Raw genomic sequence first — 20,976 nt, forward strand, 5'->3', positions numbered from 1 at the left:
TGAATAGTTATGACTGTTGTCATAAAGCATCATTCGGTAAATAATGACACTTTTAATACAAAGTTGACATTATTCAAAATGTCTTCGTTATGACAGCTTGTCATTAACCAAGAAATCATGATCTGACATAAATTTGTTATAAATGTATTAGCGATTAAACTTTAAAAATTAGCTCTATGTAGTAATATTATAAAGCTCTGCCATGTTGTTTAGTCTTAATTTTCTTAATTTAATCGATCCTAAAGTTTTACAGCAAGATGTCTACAAAGCACTTATGAACTTAGCATTTGAAACATTATTTAAGGCTGTTTTAACCCTTGTGCGTGCCAGGACTGAGGCAAACGTAGAGAACTGTGGCAAATGATAAAAGTTTTACGTGTGTGGGGTCGGTTGGTATGGACCCCATTTCTAAACACAAGGGCTAAGTAGTGCAATACACCATCTCCACCAGTGAGAGGCAGCAGTGCACGAACAAGCGTGCAGTGTGTTGGTGAAGAAGAAATCTTCCATATTGTGGCGCAAACCTAACACAAGTTATAACGGCCAGACCTCCTGTTTAAAAAGTAGCCGAAGTTTGATACCTAATACATATGAGGTATGTGTCTTATTAACTTTCTCTGTAATGTTAGCTATAAGCAATTCAAGCCAATCCTACCATGCTGTAAGTTAATGTTAGCTAAAGTTATTAAACACAATTACTGTAACGTTAGCCCTTAATATTAAATATATTTTAAAGACAGACAAGTTGTTTTTCCCCGTCCAATTTTAATCTAGCAAATTAAAAGCTAATATATTAGTCAAAGTTATCCTTCATGCGCATTATTTAGCGACTTGGCTGATGTGACACAGAGTTTGTGTTCTTTGCTTTGGCAAGTTTAGCCACATGAAGACCCAGGCTAGCCTAAGGACACATGGTGGGGAGGACAAAGTTGGCTAATGAAGACATGCTACGAGTGTGGAGGATAATAATAAGGACCAGCCACCAGAGAAAGAAGTTCCTATTTGACCAAAGAGAAAGAAGCAGATGAAATATTCCCCAAGAAAATTAGGTAAATCGTTTTTGTGTTAATATTTTCACCATGTGAAGTGGGGTGGGACAGCCATGTAAGTGGGGAATGGGGAGCAGGAATCAACATTCACCAGCTGAGTTAAGTTATGTTTTAGACAACTAAAACTGATGTTAAATCTATTTATTTATTAATAAGCTTCTTGCAAACAACCCTAAGTTAGAGTATCTGGTTAGAAATAATTTAGAATGCTCTTTAAGTAAGAAGATGCATTCATGTGCCTAAAACTATATGTTAAATGATGCATTCGAATAACAGTGGCAGTCTGTCTGAACTTCTGCCAGACAAATATTTGATCAGAATAATTTTGTTCAGCTCCAGTTATTATTCCACTTGTATTAAGAAATAATTGTATTGCACTTTATAACAACCAGTCATGTTAACTAGGCATTTGTCTGCCAGTCTACCATTCTGACAGTGTGCAGCAAGGGACATTTTTGAAATGGTACTTAAATAAATGCTGGAATATGATGACATTGATTTTTGTTTTTGTTTTTTTTTTAAGTGACCACAATGAATTGAGTCATCACCGACTATGAGAATGTCCAGAAGAGATTCACCAAGTTTGAATTCATGAAAAGGCTTTCGCCATGATTAACTATTGCAAGAACAGCTGTAATTTCTGAGCATTTCTGGACAACTTCAAAGAGCTGCTTCCAGGAAATGAAGACAAGAAGAAGATCTCTTGTTTTCAGAGCATTACAGGAAGACTATTACGAAGGAGATGGCTGACATAATCAAAGCAAAAAATTTTACTGTTGAAAGAACCTGTTTTCTTAAGTTAAATAATAAGTAATTCTGTTTTAGTTTTTCAATCAGCATTTCAGAGTAACAATATACTGACCAGACGTTAAACCTGTTATCTTAGAACAAGTTATCTTTTGTTTTATTCCAATGTACAATGGGTTTGTTCTACAGTTATGATGGTAGTTATAAGTAGTCCAGTGTGTTTCACTTCATTTGAGGTAAGACTTAATATCAATAACTCTGTTAGCATTGCATTTGACACTGTAATACTAAATTACATCTTTATAATTGTTGCTACTAGTTTCAATTTACTTGAGGTAACAGTTAATATTAATGACACTGTAATGACACTTAATGACATATTCATAACTGGTGCTACTTGTTCCACTTTAATTGATGTAAAATAAATTGTTAATGAGTCTGTTATTAAATCATTTGACCGTGTGCTTAGTGAAATCTTTATTGCTTGTCCTACTTGTTTTGCTTTATTTCAGGGAGTGGAAATATTAATCATTGTTTTGTTAAAGCTTTTGCTAGTGTAATAATTAAATCATTATGACTACGATTATGACAAATTTATGTTAGATCATGATTTCTTGGTTAATGTCAAGCTGTCATAACAAAGAGATTTTGAATAATGTCAACTTTGTATTAAAAGTGTCATTATTTACCGAATGACGCTTTATGACAACAGTCATAAATATTCATGAAGACTTATTCATGTTCATGACAGGTGTTATGTCATGTTTATGACAGTGTCATGACAGTCTTATTCACCCCCCTTCAAATAAAGTGTTACCCATTCTTTTTGTTTTCATGACATAGAGACTCCAAAAACGCAATTGGCTATTAGTTTTGATCAGTAGGAAATAAATATATCAGCTCTCCTAGTGGGAATTGTGAAAATATATATTCTTTTCTTTCATCCTGTCAAAAACAAAGGTTTAACATCAAAGATAATCTGAATAAATACATATAATTCTTTTTTTTTTTAATTCAATGTAAAAGGCTATCCTTTGTGAAAATCCCAAACCAAAATGGGACTTTTAGCCAATGTGGAGTGCGTTTTATTCTACTGAAAGGATTTAGACTTATTGTTTTCACCTCGCTGTTGCTGACCAGCTATTCTGTTCTCCCAGAGTGTTCAGTGTTGAGAGAGACAGAGTTTGTCACCATGGAAAGACTTGAGGAAGTCAGTAAATATTTGGTTTTGTCAATAAACCCTTTAAATGCCTCAACATGTCAGTGCTGCTTTTTGCCATGTCGGTCAAACTGTACGAACGTCACAGAGAAATCCTACCGTAGGAATTTTCTGCTACGCAGCAGAATTTACGGTTCTACCAATTACTTTAAATCACCCAGATCCTGAAGTAGCAAAGCAATCTCAGACCCTCGCAAAATTACCCCAATATTTAATGATCCGTTTCTGAAATGCTGCATTAGTTTTATGACACATTCCAAAAAAAAGTTCCTCCTTTTTCTTCTTCTTTGCTCTCAAACGGTTTTTTCGGGGCTCGTCCAGAGAATTTCTGGCAACTGTGTGCGTTCCAGCGGCGGCCTTTACCTCTGTATTCTCCACGGACGCCATTTTGCGACTTTTAAAGTTGAGAGAAAATCATTTGGTGAGAAAATAAAACGTCACACGTAAATAAAAATCAACTTTGCCGTATATGAGTCTTCGGGGCGGGGGGTGGGATTAGTTTTCCGACACAGAACCGGGATAAATTGTCTAGCTGTTTTGCTTTTTGAGCAAATGATTTATTTTTGTAGCTTATCCATACAACCTTCTTTCGAGGATGAGGACCTTATGTGACCTTCGGATCAGAGTGCAGGTATAAAACTGGTTGACTGAGCAGAACCGATCATTTCGGCAGTGAATAAACTTGAATGCAGGACAAAGATTCACTAGTAGAGAGCATGTAGCAACTTGCACATCTTTATAAATGTCACATTTACAAAGACGTTGGTGTAAAATATTTCTGATCGTCCCTCCTACCTTTACCGCAGTTGGGTTTTTTTCTTCTTCTTTTGAGCTTGACCAATACATTATCATTGGATCAAGGGTGTAAGTGTAAATTGCAGAATGTCACCATGTGCTTTCACACTTAATCTAGCACACATTATCGCATTTTTTAAAGCAGGGGGGAGACTAAACGATGTAATTTATAACATCCCAAGCGATTATGACACAAGTGAATAACTTTTTGCCGCATTATGTAATAAATTATTGATCGCAAGTTGTTTTTTTTTAATTAAAGTATAATCTGCAAAATGGAAGATAAAATGGATGCAAAAAAAAGAGAAGTTTGTGTCCTTTGTCCTATCCTTTATAATGCTATAAAGAGAAGGGGAACCACAGAGAGAGAGACTTTTTTTTTTCTTTTCATCCCAAGAGGAAACACTGAGCCAGAAAGAGCGGAGAGGAGCATTTGGGGTCATCCAAGTTGCCGGCGTCCCAGAGGAGCACGACACGGCGGCAGCGTTGAGGCAAATGAAAAGAAGTTAAAAGACGGAGCCAGGCCAGGGGTCACAGAATCGGTTGTTATTCAGCGAAGGGGCCAAACGGAAAGAGTGCTGCGGTTTATAAACCCAGATCTCATCAGAGGAAACGCTGCCAGCCGCACTGACGAAGTAATCCATCCGCCTTTCCAGCACATTGCTGAGGAAAAGGAGAATTGGACACAGAGAGAGACACAAAACCTCAGGCACACAGCGGAGCGATGAAGCGTCAGAATGACGCCTTATCTGTGTTTATTTGATGACATTGACAGAAATGACCCTCGTGAAACAGATGAATCTGTTTAGTTAGACTTTAGATCATAGTGTTACATCAGCTTAAAGTGATGATTGTGTACGGCTTTAACAGAGTAAAGACAAGGAACATATAAATAAATATTAGATAAGAAATGTTTTCTGTTTTTTTTTTTTTGAGCAGTGAACCAATAGACATAATTATAAACTTATGAAACTCTGCGCAACAATGGCCCGCAAAACACAACTGTGTTACCATGAGTTCATTGGAAATGATTGCAAAATGTTCTTCCACAAATAATGTGACATACCTTTTTACAAAGAGCACATAAAACCTCCAACAGGTGCAATAACCTCGTTGCATAAGTGTGAAAACCCCTCAACCTGTTGGCTCAGAGAACATTTGATTCAGCCGTTGCGTTCAGTCGTCCTCTCTCAGCATCTCGGCGTTTACTCACACCGGTGTCGTTTCTGTGTCAGACTCACCTTTGTGAATTGTGTCTCAAAGTTCAACTTCAATTCAGGAAACCAAACCAAATTCTCCAATAACAGCTCAGAAAGTTTCAGGCATGTCTGTTTTTTTTTATGTTTTATTTTTATTATTTCTGAAGGAAATACTTCTATTTTGAGCCATATGCTTTATAAAACCGTCTAGTCTTTTTCTATGTTTTTGGAAAAGCTTCAAATTTTTGTAATATCACTGTTATCCCATATTTTCTTTTTTTTTTTCTTTTTTACAAATTATTGACATCTTTCTCTACTGTGAAATGGTACATATATCACTAATGGAACAAGATTATTTTTGTTGCTTGTAACCTTTCTGCAAGCTATGGCTTTAAAGTTTCCACATGTACAGCCACATACTACGACATATTTTATTGAAAATTGACACTGTAGATGAACACGCAAATATTCTGCCTCAGTTCTCCTGATACCTTGAAAGGAATCAATTATTCGTGGCTTTTATGTGGCAAGGTGTGCAAAATTAGCACATTTCTTTAAACTTAAAACGCAAACTCAATTGTGAAATATGGTATTTTAACCTGCGCTAAAAGAAATAACACATGCAATGTCTTAATGACGCAAAGCAAATGACAAATTATTATTTGTCAGATGCTTTAAAAGACCCAAGACTTTGCTTTGGCAAAGCGAAACCAATGCTACTGTAAGCTTTAGAAAACGCACACGTTGGTAGAGGTAAAGAAATCCCTGCTCCGAACATTCAAAAGGCGGTGGGGGGTAAAATCTTGAGATCTCAACTGCCGTGGGGATACAGTCTGACGGGACAGCGTTAGGTAACATGGCTGCATCAAGCGCAATGTAATCTGAAAGCCATTTAAAGCAAACCAATTGAAGCAGCAAGGTAGAGGTGACCCAGGATTGGGATTCCCCTGATAGAAAAGAAATAAGGACTCCACCGACAGAGTTTGCTACACTACACCAGCAGCTTTAGGTTTTTAAAAAAAAAAATTTTTTTAGACCCAACTTGAGATAAGGCAGCAGCTGTGAGTATTTCAGCTTTACGTCAAGTTGCTCTGTGATCATCAATTTTCAGAATTTTGCAGCTGATTCTAGGTTAAATTTAGGTCTGGACTTCGACATGCCGATGCCAACACGTGATCATGATTTGATCGTAACCGTCCCAGTGTCGTCTCGAGTGTTTTTTGCAACCTCTGACAGATTTCCTTCCAGGTTCCTCCATCGACTCGGACCGTTTTACTCTCTCCCACTGAAGAAAATCATCACCACAGCATTAATCTGCCATCACTGTGTTGTATCGTTGGAATGGTAAGTGAAGGATGACACACAGCGTTAGTTTTGTGATCAGTGTTAAAAGCTTATTCCACAATCCAATTTACAAATCGCCAAAGATTTCAAGGGAGGCTCTTAAAGACAGGTACCGTGAAAAAAATGTGATAAAAACAACGGGGAGACTTGGCGCGGCCTAAAAGAGGAGGTCGATATCAATCTCACAGATGGCTTCTCGCCATCTTGTAGGTAGTTTTCCCTACAGGAGAAAGACGAAAAAATCATGACAATGAGACATGAAATAACACTCTGGCCCACGAATGCAACAGCTGCAGTGACACAGAGAGCGCTTTGTGTGTCAAAGTGCAAAGAATGCCTGCAGTTTTGTGACAAAAACTGTCAAAATTACATAAATAAATTCTCTCTGCCATTGTAATGTCCAGTGTGCTGTGTGACTGGCTGATGTGATGACAAGAAATTGAACATATGTGCCGGAACATGTGATATTTACATCGGTGTTAAGACTTCGTTAACGTAGAAAACCATAAGAAAATATATATATGGGCTTTTCTGAAAACATTAACATAAAAAAAAAAAAAAACAGCATTCCCATTTTGACTGTTAAACTGTTGGAGTGTTAATCAGTAACTTTTACGCAGAGCAGGACGCACAAATGGGTCATGCGTGTGCCACACGTATGGAAAAAGAGCAGAGCAATGACAATCTGTATGTGGAGCGTTGCTTCATGAACTAATATGTGTCACTTTTTGTGTCATGCACTCTTAAACTAGGCCAATATAAATAATTATCAGGGCCAGAGATACAAGAACAGCGCACCGCACATGTTTAAATGTTGAAGGGTGAAGTAAATGCACTTTAGTATCATCAAACTAAATTCTTATCGTATTAAATCTTTCCCCGGGTAACTGAAACAAATTGGATTACACCTGCAAGTAAGGTAAACATGCTGTGCAAGAGTAGTATACAACCGTAATCCTGATCAACTCAGCAGAAATAGCCCAGACAATCCTGTCACCTTGCAAGTATTTACTAGAAAATGCATAATGCTGCAAGGATTTGCAGCTGACCAGCTTAGGTGGAAGGAAACAGGTCAAAGCGTTAGATCAGTGCCACGGATCGGTGCACGAAGAAGTTATGTCTCGACTGTGTTGGGCATCCCATATGTGGGCGCGCTGACCTGCCGACATCAGAGCATGTTTTCACCCGACAAGCTTCTAAAGACTACACAAAACATGTGACTGAGAAGGTTTAGTATTGATTTAGCCCAGGTCAGGCAAACTGAGGTCAACTGCACAGACTTGTTTATGTCAAATTATCTTTGCGACCTTTTAGGAGATATCCAATCATGAACAGGAAGAGCTTAAAAACGCGATGCTTAAATGATCTAGCCAGCTAGCGGTTCGGATTGTCAGTGCTTAATATGCGAGTTAGCCGATTCTCGTTTCCCGAAGCGTTTGGGGGGATTTGAGGGATTTCACAAGGTTCTGCAAACCAAAACCTCATCTAAGATGAATGTTATCATATTTATGAGACAAACATTATCTGGAAATGTTTGTGTTTTACAATCTCTACTGTTTTCAGTTTTAATTCAGATTTGACTTGAGCTCAAATCTGCATGCTTGTCGACAAGTTAATATCAACACCAACAGAAATGTCATCTGTTATCCGCTCACAAGAAAACGTGGATAGCTGAATGTGTTAAAAGTTATCCGTCAACAGTGGCTCACTCGGTTATTTCGGTTTGATAAAAAGCTACAATCTCTCATGCAGCCATCAGAAAAAAATAAATAAATAAAAAAGTACGAACATCCCTTTAAATTTTCAGTCCTTTTGTTCACAACTTTTTACATGTTTACATCTATCTTTTGGGTCGGTATTACATATTTCCCAGCCATAAAGCGCAATTTTATAACACACTCTAGTAGCTATATTACTTTCAGCTTTTATCAAAATGCCATTGATCATAAAAACCTACCTCGTGAGCTATTCTCATCTTCTTATTGTGGTCGGAGTGAGGTTTCGTAGTTGTTGCCCCAATCTTCCACAGAGTAAGTTAATATATGGCCAAATAAGAGAACAGCATAATGCGTGAAGCGCAGTGCAGTAATTGTCTTACTTTGCATAAAAAGGAGATGCGTCTAGATAATTATATTTTTTGTATTTCCACCAGATCTTGTAAGTAATCAATACTCCCATAAATTTCAGTAACTCTGTTTTCAAGTTGGCATCATCAATTAAACTATGTAAATCTCGATCACCTTTACAATCACTAAATAACGTAAACTTAGTTTCATCTAAACTTAATGATAATTTGCTAATTTCAAAACACGTTTTTAGATCGCAACAACTAAGAGTTGATTTCTGCCAAGAGCTGCTGTGTATTTTACAAAACAAAATACACAATTTTAGTATAAAATGAACAGTTTTGGCCCCAACATTGACCCCTGGGGGACACCACAAATAAAGTCCAAGCAAGACTACCCAAAAATCCTAAATCCTCACAAATTGGTGCCTGTTGCTGAGATAGATGACTAAATTGCATTAAATGCTGTTTTGAAGTGAACGGATACTTTAATAAACACATAATTCCTTTTGTCTAATGAGCGGGTAGCCTCGCCTATTCATTCAGGAGCTGCCATTCCTGTGGATCGTTGTGACCTAAGGTAACATAAAACGCTGAAATGTAGAATGTGGGAGCCGAACTTTGAGCTACTTCTTGGCAGCTGTTGCACAACACTTGCAATATCGCTTGGGAAGGAGCTCTGAGTTCAGTTACAGCCTTATCTTCTTGAGTATAAGGATGTGGAGGTGAGGAATATTAGTCACCAACTGAAAATGCTTTGGGGAAGACACTTCTGACAGTTTTATTTTGTTTGGTTTTACTCGAAGCCTGAAACACGAGAAATGCCGCTGTTGGACGGAAACTGTTTCTGTCAGCTTGTGTTTCAACAAGTGTGCCAAGAAAGAGAAAAAGCTCCAGGCTCCCACAAGAAATGTTTATATTAAACATACACATTCCGACAAAAAATATTTGACTTTTAATACCTTTGTGTTTTGTTTTTTGTCATATTCTTTCTTACATGCATGTGCACGTCTGAGAGACGTCTCGCCGTGTACGTGACCGCAGAACGGATTTCAGGGAATGGAGCAACGCTTCACCAGAAGGTCAGCTAAGGTACTGTTAAATATTTCCATGATGAATGCAGTTTTACTCAAAATGCTCTGGATTTCCCTTTTGAAATGCTGCCAAGCGTTTAGACTTGTGTGTCATTATAAATTGCATAAACTATACGAGGCGTCGTCTGCAGTTTTCTTTTTTTTTTTTTTTTCCCCTAAGCAGATGTTCCAAGAAGCTTGATTCATCCTCATTTGTGAATGAGTGGCCCTGTCCTTTTGCTTTCGAGATGAGTGTTTGTACATTGTTTTCCTGTTCTGATCCCCTGCTCCCCGCCCCCTAACCCGCCTCATGGGGATTTTATGACCTAAACTGGTACATTTTGTTTGGAGCCGTGTTGCAAAATACTCTTCCCGAGCAGCGTCACTGGTGGTATTGGGCTGTTTGGCTTGTTTCGCATGTGTACCTGTGCCAACACTGATCAAACAAACGGTTTACAGTGACTAACCTCAGCCAGCATGAGTCATGTGTGTGATTTTACAGTAAAAGAGGAAGTAAAATACAAATTCACCCTGTTAGAAGTTTCAAGCAGCAGTCTATAGTTACGCCAGCTTACGCTGTTAACTGTGATTAATTGCTTGGCTCTATGCGCCTTTAAGTTTATAAGGTACCATTTGACTCATAACCCGGAGCTATCTCTGCTTCACCTCTCTTAACCCCATGTCTGAAAGTGCATCTTATCAGCAGCGCCAATGTGCGGAACTTCGAAACAAGCAGGAAAGGACAAAGATTAACAAAGTCTCTAAGTTATAGAGAAGAGGTGGGGGGGGGGGGGGAACAAAAAAAAGAAACGATCTTGTTGAATTACCCTCTTTAATTTGTTCCTGTCTCTGTTGTTTGTCTGGCTCATGATGATACGCATGGAAAGTCTGTAAATTACTTTATGATGGGATTTTTTGTGTGTACTGTCGCCCTAGACGGTCTCAGCTGAACATCGACACAATTTGTCTTTTTTCTTTTTTGCAAAATTGTTCTGAAATGTAATTTCTGATCCATGCAAGTGACAACGAATGTATCTATAAACATTGTCCTTACGGAGCGTCAGCCTTGTAGGAGCTAGTCTTAAGCCTCGCACGCTGCAGAAAGAGAGGACAAGGGCTGACGACCCAGCGTACAAACTTTGCACCATTGTTCAATGTGGCGCAGCAACTAGCAGGTCAGAGAGTTACACGTTACATGATATACCCTGTGACTCATTCACCAACTCGTTCCAGTAAGCCAGATTCCGAGTTACCCCCATTAAGTAAGGTGCTAACAAGCCGCCCACATAGAAAAACGACCAGAGTCCATGTTTTTGTCACGATGGTTTTCTGAGAATGTAAGATGCCATCAGTGAAAGTCACATGTGTGTTAAGATAAACAGAACATTTGATATCATATTTGTGATGGGACTGTTAAACAAGACTTGTCAGCTATGTTTAGCTTTGTGGCTGAAACCGAGTCAAGTAGGGTCATACGATACTGAAAAGGCCAGAAGTTACAAATATGTATGTATTCTGACTGAAGCTTTTAGGTAAATGTATTATTTGTAGAAGACTTAATTAACCATTACCACTAGGAAGGGTCATGGCAGTGGCTGTTTTTCTTCGTCTGAGAATAACAATAATAAAAGATAATCTTAAAAGTGCTTGGTGTGGTAGGATTAATATGAGTAGGATATATTGAAAGAAGTGAGTAAATCCGCTTAAGTCTCCAGTTTTTTGTCTCTGTTGTGCAAGAGTGTGTCAGAAATGCAGCACAGCCAGTCGCTACAGGAAGTCAGATAACTGGAAATCACAAACTCACATGAACCTTCACCTCAAACGTAGTGGGTTCAATTTATTCTGTTCACCGTTTTGGACATATTTTAGGGGATAATTACTTTCCCCACTGTGCTCAGGAAGTTCTTAGTATTGGCTCTCCACAAAAGGTTGCTTTAATGTCTCTCTTTGATAGCAGGGACTGGTAATAAGGAATATATGTTTGCTGACAGTGTGGGCACTTTGATGATCCACACTTTTTCAACTAGACTGTATTTCAGACAGAGAAAGTTACAGGCGTTCCCAAAATTAATAGGATAATAGAAAAGGAGTGTCAATATTCATAAAGATGTGAAATAAATATTTATTCTCTTCTGCGCAATCAATGAAATGAGCATTTGTTGGCATTAGAGTAATTAGTGCAATAAGTAGCCCTGGTTTGAACATGGAAAATTTGCTTATGACCATCAAAATATCCATAAAGTCAATTAATAAAGTATCAAATAAAGTATATATAAAATATGCAGAAATGTCAAAACCAAAACCCCATCTACTCTCTTTTTTTTTTTTTTTTTTTTTTGGAACTAAAATTTTAGAGAACTATGTCATAAATTCCTCCAGTTTGCTGGAGAGGAAGTGTTAAAATTGCCCAGAGCATTTCCAGATAAGGTGGTCCTCCCACATGCGTGGACTTGTCTGTCATAGTAAAGAGAAAATTCTACCATCCTCCCCCTCAGGGCAAACTAACTTGCATGTTTAAGATGTTTTCCACCATCAACACAGCTAATGTAAATTGTACGCTGATTATGGAGTTGCCACTGACTGACCTGCGGTTCAGGTAAGCCTGTCTTTGAGTCGGGTGTGTTGGATCAGGATGTGTCCTGAGGATTTAAGGCAGAGGATCCACACCACCGTATAACATAAAAACACAACTACCACTCCCCTCCCCCCCCACCCCCCTTGTATTATGACTATCGTCTCTGTTATCTTCCTGTGATCCAGTTCGTCTTGTGGTCCGATGTGAGAAGTGTGAGCTGTTAGCGAGTGCAACGTTTAATCTTTCACAATCTTTATTCCTTCTTGGACCCTTTCCAAGATGAACCGAGGCCCCTCCGGAGGCAGAATCAGGTCTTTACGTGCTCTCCAAAGAGCTCCTGCTGTGTTATAGCAACTTTTAAAAATTAGCTTGAAAAAGTCAGGCCTGCTGCACATAGCAAAAAAAAAAAAAAAAAAAAAAAAGTAGATATCAAAGCTTCCCTGCAGTGTGCAACAACTTGTTTTGGAAATAAGGCAGCAAATGAGTCATGACATGTCAAACACATTACGGCACCCATCTCTCCCCCCCTCCTGCCCCTGTTTTTGTTGTGATCCTCATGAGGGCAGAGTGTCCCGGGTTTGAGGACGTGAGCTTATATCTTTATGACCGACTGACCTCAGGTAACTCCGGGCTTGCTGCGCGTAAATCTGTCACCTTGTTTGAACTCTATATAGATCCCCTGGGCCCGGGGGGGGGGGGGGGGGGGGGCCACGCCGAAGGATCCATAGTCCTCCACGAGACAACAAAACACGAAATTCTCATGGCAGGTCTCCATGGTGGAGGAGTGAGGGTGCTAAAGGTTTTTATTTTCAGCGCAATCAGTGTTGAAACAGTAACAAGAACCACAACATGGCTGTAAAAACCGCTTAAAGCTGAGGTCCTTTGTTCGGCTTCTGTAAAAGATAATTAACAGCATAGTTTAGGTACATGTGGAGACCTCTCTTGTTATGTAATTGTCCATTCCGTGTGTGTATAGGAGTGGAGGGGAGGGTGCTTATGCCAGGTGGTCTATGAATGTACCAATTAATTACTGTGGTATCCATGATTCCACACGGTCAACATGGCTCTGCCTTTCCTGTCTTCTCGCCTCATCCTCTGTCCTCCCCTCACCTCTCCCCTCCTATCCCGCTCCTTTCATCTTGTGTCTGGTCACATTCTCTCGTGCTTGCTTTTCCTGTCTTGTCCTCTCATGCCCTTTCGCTCCTTATCCTGTCCCCGCATTGCTTTCCTTCCCCTTGGCTTCGGCCCCACAGTTGGTTGAAGAACTCGCTCTGCTTCCTTGAAATTCCTTCACACCACGAATCGCACAAGATTCGGCACGCGAGCAATAGATTCCACGAACACAGACATGGATCTTAGGGGAACGAAGAATACGCTCGGTGGTAAGCAGACGACAGATATGCTCTTGGATGCTTTTCTGATGTGTAGACAGGAGTCATTGAAAAGCGATGGTCTGTTACAAATGAAATGAGAACTCGCTCGTACCCTCGCAAACCCGCAGTGCCGGTCTTTCGCACTCCAGTAATTCTAACAAATGGGCAGGAAGATTTTGGACCCAAAACGGGCTCTTTGAGCCAACGGAGAGGACATGACCCCGCTGTTAATTCACTTGTTGATACTGATTTCCCCCCCATTGATGTGCCTTTCAAGTAATGTCACCACGCCAGGCAAACAATTCACCTGAACTGACCCTGAAAAGTACACAAACAAGTGAAACTCAGTCACACTGACTAAATACGTCACCGGGAGTTATTTGGAGTTACATTTTTCGATGCTCATTTGAAAGCCATGGTGAATTAAACGTTGTGGCTGAGCCAAATGATCACTTCATTGGTGACTAACAACGTGTGAAAAAACAGGGGGCTCTGAGGTTGATGTGACAGTGAGTGTATTGTAATGGAGGGTGACTGGTGGCTGCCCTCTGTTGGACTGTCAGAGGAGTGTGATGTTGTGGACATCCAGTCGCAACGGCTGTAATTTATGTCACACCAAATCAACACTCCGTGCTTGGCAAACGTGTCGTTTGAGTTCATGTACGAATTTTGCTAAAACAAAATCACAGAAGCTTTAAAGTACAATTATTTCCTCATTGCATGGCATATGATGGGTTGGCTGAATGCCTATGTTCATCGCATACCAGTTTTCATCAAATTCTATTTATTTTGTTTAATTTTTGCTATCATATTTTCTTGCTTGTTTTGGCAAGCTTTGAGATTTTTATATGCAGTCATGTGAAAAGTATTTTCTTTCTTTCAGGTTCCTCACAAATAAATGTTTCAGATGAGGATTAAGGATTACGTTTTTGGTAAGGGAAAAAGAAATCCTAACTAAACAATCCAATCAACAATCACTGGGGGTGATCACATGTTTTTACTCCTGGTAACAAAAACAAAAATCAACAGAAAACCTGCCTGACAATATGAAGTAGGCCAAAAGGCCAAATTAGAAACAACAGCTATGACATGTATCAGTCAGGAAAACATTACAACGTAAATTCTTTCGGTGAACATGGAAACAAGTGCTAACGTTCATTATAAAAAAAATAAAGAACGTTTCAGTTTCCAACTGGCCCAGTCAAAGTCTGGACTTATCTTACTGGGCTGCCTGAAACAGGCTGGTCAAGACTGGAAACATCCCAGCATGGCTGAATGAAAACAATGTTTGGAACAAAATTCCTCCGCAGCAATTTGTAAAAGACTCATCGCCAGTTATCACAGATGATCAGCGGCAGTCACCTGCTTAAAATAGTAAAAACAATTCAACTATATGTGGGCATTAAAGAAGAAGAAGAAGAAATTCCTACTTATGAATATTTATCAAAAATAAGAAGCTATCATAAATTAACTGTTTCATGCGCATTTTCATTTGATTTAGCGCTGAATCAACAAATTATATCAGAACAGAAATCAAGCTCAGTTTTTGTAATTTTCACTGTCTTAGTTTCCCTTTTAGCTGTAAAAGAAAAGCACCATATATATATATATATATATATATATATATATATATATATATATATATATATATATATATATATAAATATTGTATATTCACTTTTTAATTATAAAAAGCAATTCAATTTATTGCTTTTTCGATTAATCTTTTCAAGACAAAATACATTCATTTTTATTTGAACTGCAGATATGCAACACATTTTTGTCCAGCTGCTCATATGGTGTATGTTTTAAGAGAAAACAAAAGTCAATCAGTCTGATCAATCAGGGTGAAGACAAAGATCTACTAGGGTTGAAACGATGCTGGTGACAAACCAGCTCAGAGAAAAACAAGCAAACACATGCTGAGGGATTTTTCACCATAAGCTTCGTGGCTTAATGCATTTTGCATGCCACCATTTTTATTATTTTTTTTCTGTAAGGAGAAACTGATGAACACCGTGCAAAAAGCAGGTTACAAATGATCAAGCATTAATTCCACCTTAAAGCACATCTGCTTTCAAAGCCTTTGGCCTTTAGTATTTCAACCCGTTTTCCGCTCCGGGTGCTCTGAACTTCAGCAGAAAAATACCAGAGAAACAGAAAACTGATGCCGCATTTGTTCAGTCGTAGTGTCGTGTACTCATTTATACACGTTCTGAATTTTAACTTCCAACCAAAACGTGTTCATAAAAGACAGCTGAGGGATCTCCTGCGGCCAACTGGCGAGAAACACCTGTGACTTTTTAGCAATCTAGCACGGGGCAGCGAGTAGGCGCGTAGTCTGTTTGAAACGTCCTAATCCAAGTCGCTCCTTTTAAAGTCTAAAAGCCTGAAACGGCGTTGGTTTGAAAATAAGATGCGCAGACACCACCCTGACCCGAATGAAAAACTCAAACGTTACAGACCCAGTTCTTGACCGTCGTGTCCGTTCACTTTTGTTCAGAGTGAATCCAAATCGGCTGCAGACACTCTGCTTGTTTTCATACATTCTGGGAAATGTAAGTCTTCAGCTATTACACTGCAACAATTTACAGCCTTTGTTTACTGTGTTGCTGCTCAGAGCAGATGTTGGCTTTACTTTCATGATCATTCGGTGCCGTCCAGCATAACAAGATGTAAATAAAAGCGTAAACCCTACACATGCCTTGAATTTAAATTTCTGCCCAAAGGAAAGACTCCCATCTGCCTCTTAGTGTGGGGAGGCTGCAAGATCAAAAAGCAAAACATCCAGTATGTGGAAAACATATGTTGAGCAAACATATTTTTTTTGGGGGGGGGGGCGGGGTTAGGGGTACGGTGAAACGGACAATCTGATGGTAAATATCTGAGGAAAGGATTATAAAACTATACGAGGTGAAAGACAATGCGATGATGACGCTGGTTTGCCAGGAAGCAAAAGAACGTGGTGAAAGCAGTTCAGAAATCCAAACTAACACACAGACAATGACTGTGACTCACACATGAGGGAGAGCACTTTATGCTCTGTGGGCTCGCAATCAGTGGAAACTAGAAGAAATTATTGATTTGTTGAGAAAGACACAAGGAGCGATCAAAGTGCCCTCCTGGTGAAAGCTGTTTCATGTTGCAGGAGCCATGCAGCGACGCGCCGGTCCGAGCTCAGCTAAATGTGGCTAATTCACAGCCATAAGCACTGACCTAATTTATGCTTCTTTTTTTTTTTGTTTTGTTTTGTTTTTGTCAGTAAATACCTAAGCCTTAGACCTACATCCGCTTAGCAAACGCTTTAATTGTGGGGATAAACCTATTTGCCCAGACATTTTGGTAACCCAAAAACCTTCCCTTTATTTACGTGTGCAAATCAGTCCTTTTGGTTTAGCGGCCATTAATCTAAACTGTTGTGACATTTACAGACACACCATCAAAACTCCACACAATCTGGCTTTTTTTAAAATTTATTTATTTTTTGCTTGCTCTATTTACATCCGAGTGTTGAAACAGTAATGAGGGGACTTTTTATTCGAACTCACAGCTAAGAATATCTCCCATTTTGGCCGCTTTGTGCTTCATTATTGACGCAATTAGCGGCGCTGTAGGTTTCCGCAGTGACCTGGCCCTGGTTTCTTGTCGGCCAATAGTTGACATGAAACAGAAAAAAAATTCCTTTCTGCAGTGACTGAAAGTTACACAGACAGTAGTAATTAATTAAAAATGGTTAAAAAAAACCCCAACAACCAACAAATCAAACTAAAAACATACCAAAAAGAACACTGTAACCCAACAAATATTTTTATTGACGACCTTCATTTGTGGTATCATTCTCACTCGCCTTTTTTTGCACAAAATGTCTGCGGTTTTTAGGAATTTGCAACATCAGTTTTTCCTGCCCCCATTCGTCCTTTGATACTGTCTGGTTCAGCCAAATTTAGCCGATAATTAATGTTGCTTCTGCTGTTCTTTATCTTCCACTACGTTTATCTCACTTTGTGGAATTTTAGAAACTCTGTAATAAATCCTCTTGTTTGTATTTGGTCCAGTTACGGTTAGATTAACGGCTGATTATTTCCCTTTAAATGTAGCAACATCTGACCAATATGAATTCAGTCGGACATTTTTTGATCTTCCGGTTATGACTGGCAAACTCTTGGACCTTAAACGAAATGAGCTTGAAAAAGGGATGAGTAGTCCATTCACGAGAAAATAAAGTTTAGGAAATAAATGTCACCCTGAACATAGTATATCTGATTCCTCATAACTACCTTTACTGCATGGCATGTCCTGCTTTATGTTCCTTCTTCCACAGCAGGTCAGGTGATGTAACAACATATCTCTGCACTTTATATGTTCTGTACATATGTTTTTTTTTATGAGGCTTGGGTTGGTGGTCTGCTAACAAAAAAACAAAAAAAAAGTGAAGTCACATTGTTGGCAGAGTTCTAGCTTCAAAATAAAAGCCCTGAAGGTCAAATGCAAACAGGCGTATTGAGCAGCAACACAGAGGTCAAATGAGATGAAGGTTCACTGAGCGAATCTAAAGCAAGCGAGCCTCACCCCCCCACCCCCCAACGCAAAAATAATTCAGTCTAAGTCAATCAGTGTTGCTTCTACTGTTTGTTGGTGCCAAAACAAAACGATGGTGACAATTAAGATTCACCTCCGTGTTTGTGCACGTGATTTTATAAGCTGAAATTTGTCAAAGTAGCACGAGGAGTGGAAGGTCGACGTGATTGGCGGAGACGAGACTTTGCTTAGAATTTGCTCCCCGTTTGTTTCTGTGCAAAGAAAAAAAAAACAGCGTCAGTTTTATGATGCAAGCTGCTTCGAGCCTTTGTGTGAGAAGAACGTCTACTTGTGTGACCCCTTTACTGTTTGGCATGTTAAATCTTTGAAGACTAGCTGACCTGGACCTTTGTATAACAATGCCCAGGACACGCTGTGCATTTGTTTTGAGTTCGGTCATTACCCTTCATAGCCCTTCAGAGGTCCCACAAACAAATGTTTCTTATGTAGGTTAATGGAGCAAACTGTTAGTTTTCTCAAGTTAGAGTCTTTTGTCAGAATGCTTTAACCTTTTACTTCTTGTGTACCTTATATTTTCCACGTCTAGATTTGGCTCTGGTGAGTGACTGACTATGATGGTGGGTTCAAATGCTACATATTTGTTATCATCCAAGATGAAGATGTGTAAAAAGCCTTGAAATGAATTCATTTTTTATTGCAGGAGCATTAATAGAAAATCTGGCCTCCAGTTTAAATATAGTGCCAATAAAAAGTATTCATTCCCTTGGCTGTTTACTTTCTTTACTACATTTGCAAATTGATCATGACTAACAAAACTTGGCATTTTATATATATATATATATATATATATAAAAATCTTCATTGTGAAAATGAAAACTGATTTCTACAAAATAATGACAAATAAGTAAAAATATCTCAAATAAATTAAACTGCATAGATATTCAATGTTGTTAAACTAATATTTAGTCGATGCACCCAGGCTGCAATCACGAGGTTGAGTCTGTGTGGATAGGTGTTTTGTTTATTTTTATTTATTTATTTATTTATTTTTTTACAAATGTTGCTTATTATGATTGATTTGTAAAGCAATAAAAAGTGTAAAATATCCAAGGGGGTCAAGACTTTTCATAGGGACTGCACATTAGAAGATTGATTTCTCTTAGGGTTTATTAGGCTTTTCTTTTTTATAGAGGTACCAACATGGTTGTCAGTGACTGTCCTGAATTTGACAGGCCACATCTACGTTTGTTGCTGTTGCAATAAATGTTTGCATTTCTTGTGGTTTTAATCTTTCAGCTCCTCCTCTCCTCAGCTGTCCTTCTCCTCAGTCTTCGTCCTTTTGAATATCTTTTCACATTTGCTTTGCCTCGCGACGAGCTTCAGAAGAGCCTGTCTGTGGCAAAACAGAGAAAAGGCCTGTTCATGCTCTTGAGATATTATTTCCACACAGGCAAAATTGAACAGCAATATTATTTTTTCACAATTTCAAACTAAATATTTAATTTACAAGCAAAATTTTTAGTTATCGGCAAACAAAATATTTCATTTGAAACCAAGTATTTAGACCCAGAGCTAAATACTTAGGCAACATGCAAATTCACTTGCCTGTGGGCAGAAGTGGACTACCAAAATAAAAGCTGGGTCTTGCAAACATCTTTATGAGCTGCTGGCAAGATTCAGGAACGTCTTTATCATAGTTTCTTTTCCCACTCTACAGAGCTGCCTGCAGCACAGACTTGGCGGCTGTTTTACACCAAAAGCCCTTCCTTACGTAGCTCCCGTGATTATTCCCAGGAAGAAAAGGGTTTCAAACCAGAACCTACAGGTGCAACCAGGTGAATAGATCTATATGAAATAGATCTACGGTATATAAAAATATCACTCATCACCCTTTCCCACATTTGTGAGACATTAAGAGGAGAACTTGTACTTATTTTTTTCCCCACTTTAACCACAGGGTATTATTAAGCACTAATTTCTGTATTTAAAATGATCTTTTTAAGATATGATTTTAGGGCTATGTGGAACAAGCGTACATTACTCTGTCTGAAGTAAAATGCTGTGGAAGCTAATCTAAAACGCTCTCCTTATAGAAATGTAGCAATGTAAATGATGCCAGCACTTTCTCTGTGGAATAAACTGCCCAGTTCTACAGTTCTTACAGGTTTACTAAATAATCTCCCCCACAAAATGCAGCGATATTCTAAAGTTGTGTCATCCTTTTTTTGTTGAGGAAGTCGGCTTCAAACGAAAGTCTAAAACTTCAGTGAAACAAACAAAAGGCTTAGGCCTCATTCAGCGTCCCAATCGGATACAACACTTCCTTTGTAAAGAAGCCCAATATCCTCCTGAGCAGTGACAGAATTAGAGGGTTCATGCGAGTGCAGCGAAACAGCCCAAAAATACTTCCAGTCCTCCATGGTATTTCTGTTTTAATTATAACACTGTGCTCTGAGTCAAAATGTTTTTTTTTGTTTTCTGTTTCTCCTGTAGTGTTGTTTTTTTAATATAACAAAGCATAAAATTCATTTATTGAAACTATTTTTTTTTTTGCACTGTGGAATGATTTTTAATAGCAATAGAACTGAAACCTACTGTGTTTTTTGCTTTAATTTGCATTTCTTGGCGATTTATATTTTCCAGGGTGTCATTTTATAAGACAATCAAGTAGCTCTGTTATATTCAGTTGTTATAAAAGCTCTGTATGTATCAAACGCGACTTAAGAAGAAATTTGACTTTGCAGTTTGATGACTTAAAATTGGCCTCTGTCTCTTTAAGAAGCTCCTACACCTTCCGTAGCGACAAAGTTTATCCATGAGGCCGATTTTAGCCGCTCTCGCGCGGATTGGAGTGAGAAGTAGTTTGCCTGGCCAAAGATTCCTCAGAACAGCAGAAAAGAATCAAAGCCAAACACCAGGTATGTTTGATGAGGGAATAATATAATCAATTCACTTTAAAGCTTTTAAAAATGGACTTTTTTGATCTTTACATCATGTC

The 20,976-nt window shown here is 38.7% G+C and overlaps 2 long non-coding RNA genes across 2 annotated transcripts; both read left to right on the plus strand.

Moving 5' to 3' along the window:
* Positions 1–826: 826 nt before the first annotated feature.
* LOC148153024 (uncharacterized) lies at positions 827–1,677 on the plus strand. The gene is made up of 2 exons (XR_015761869.1): positions 827–1,049; positions 1,573–1,677. It is a non-coding gene; the product is annotated as an uncharacterized LOC148153024 (long non-coding RNA).
* Positions 1,678–13,341: 11,664 nt separating this feature from the next.
* LOC148153025 (uncharacterized) lies at positions 13,342–14,461 on the plus strand. The gene is made up of 2 exons (XR_015761843.1): positions 13,342–13,448; positions 14,323–14,461. It is a non-coding gene; the product is annotated as an uncharacterized LOC148153025 (long non-coding RNA).
* The last annotated feature ends 6,515 nt before the right edge of the window (positions 14,462–20,976 follow it).

Source organism: Poecilia mexicana, unplaced genomic scaffold (assembly GCF_051168715.1).
Source record: "Poecilia mexicana isolate PSO_F unplaced genomic scaffold, ASM5116871v1 scaffold_21, whole genome shotgun sequence".
Classification (NCBI taxonomy): domain Eukaryota; kingdom Metazoa; phylum Chordata; class Actinopteri; order Cyprinodontiformes; family Poeciliidae; genus Poecilia; species Poecilia mexicana.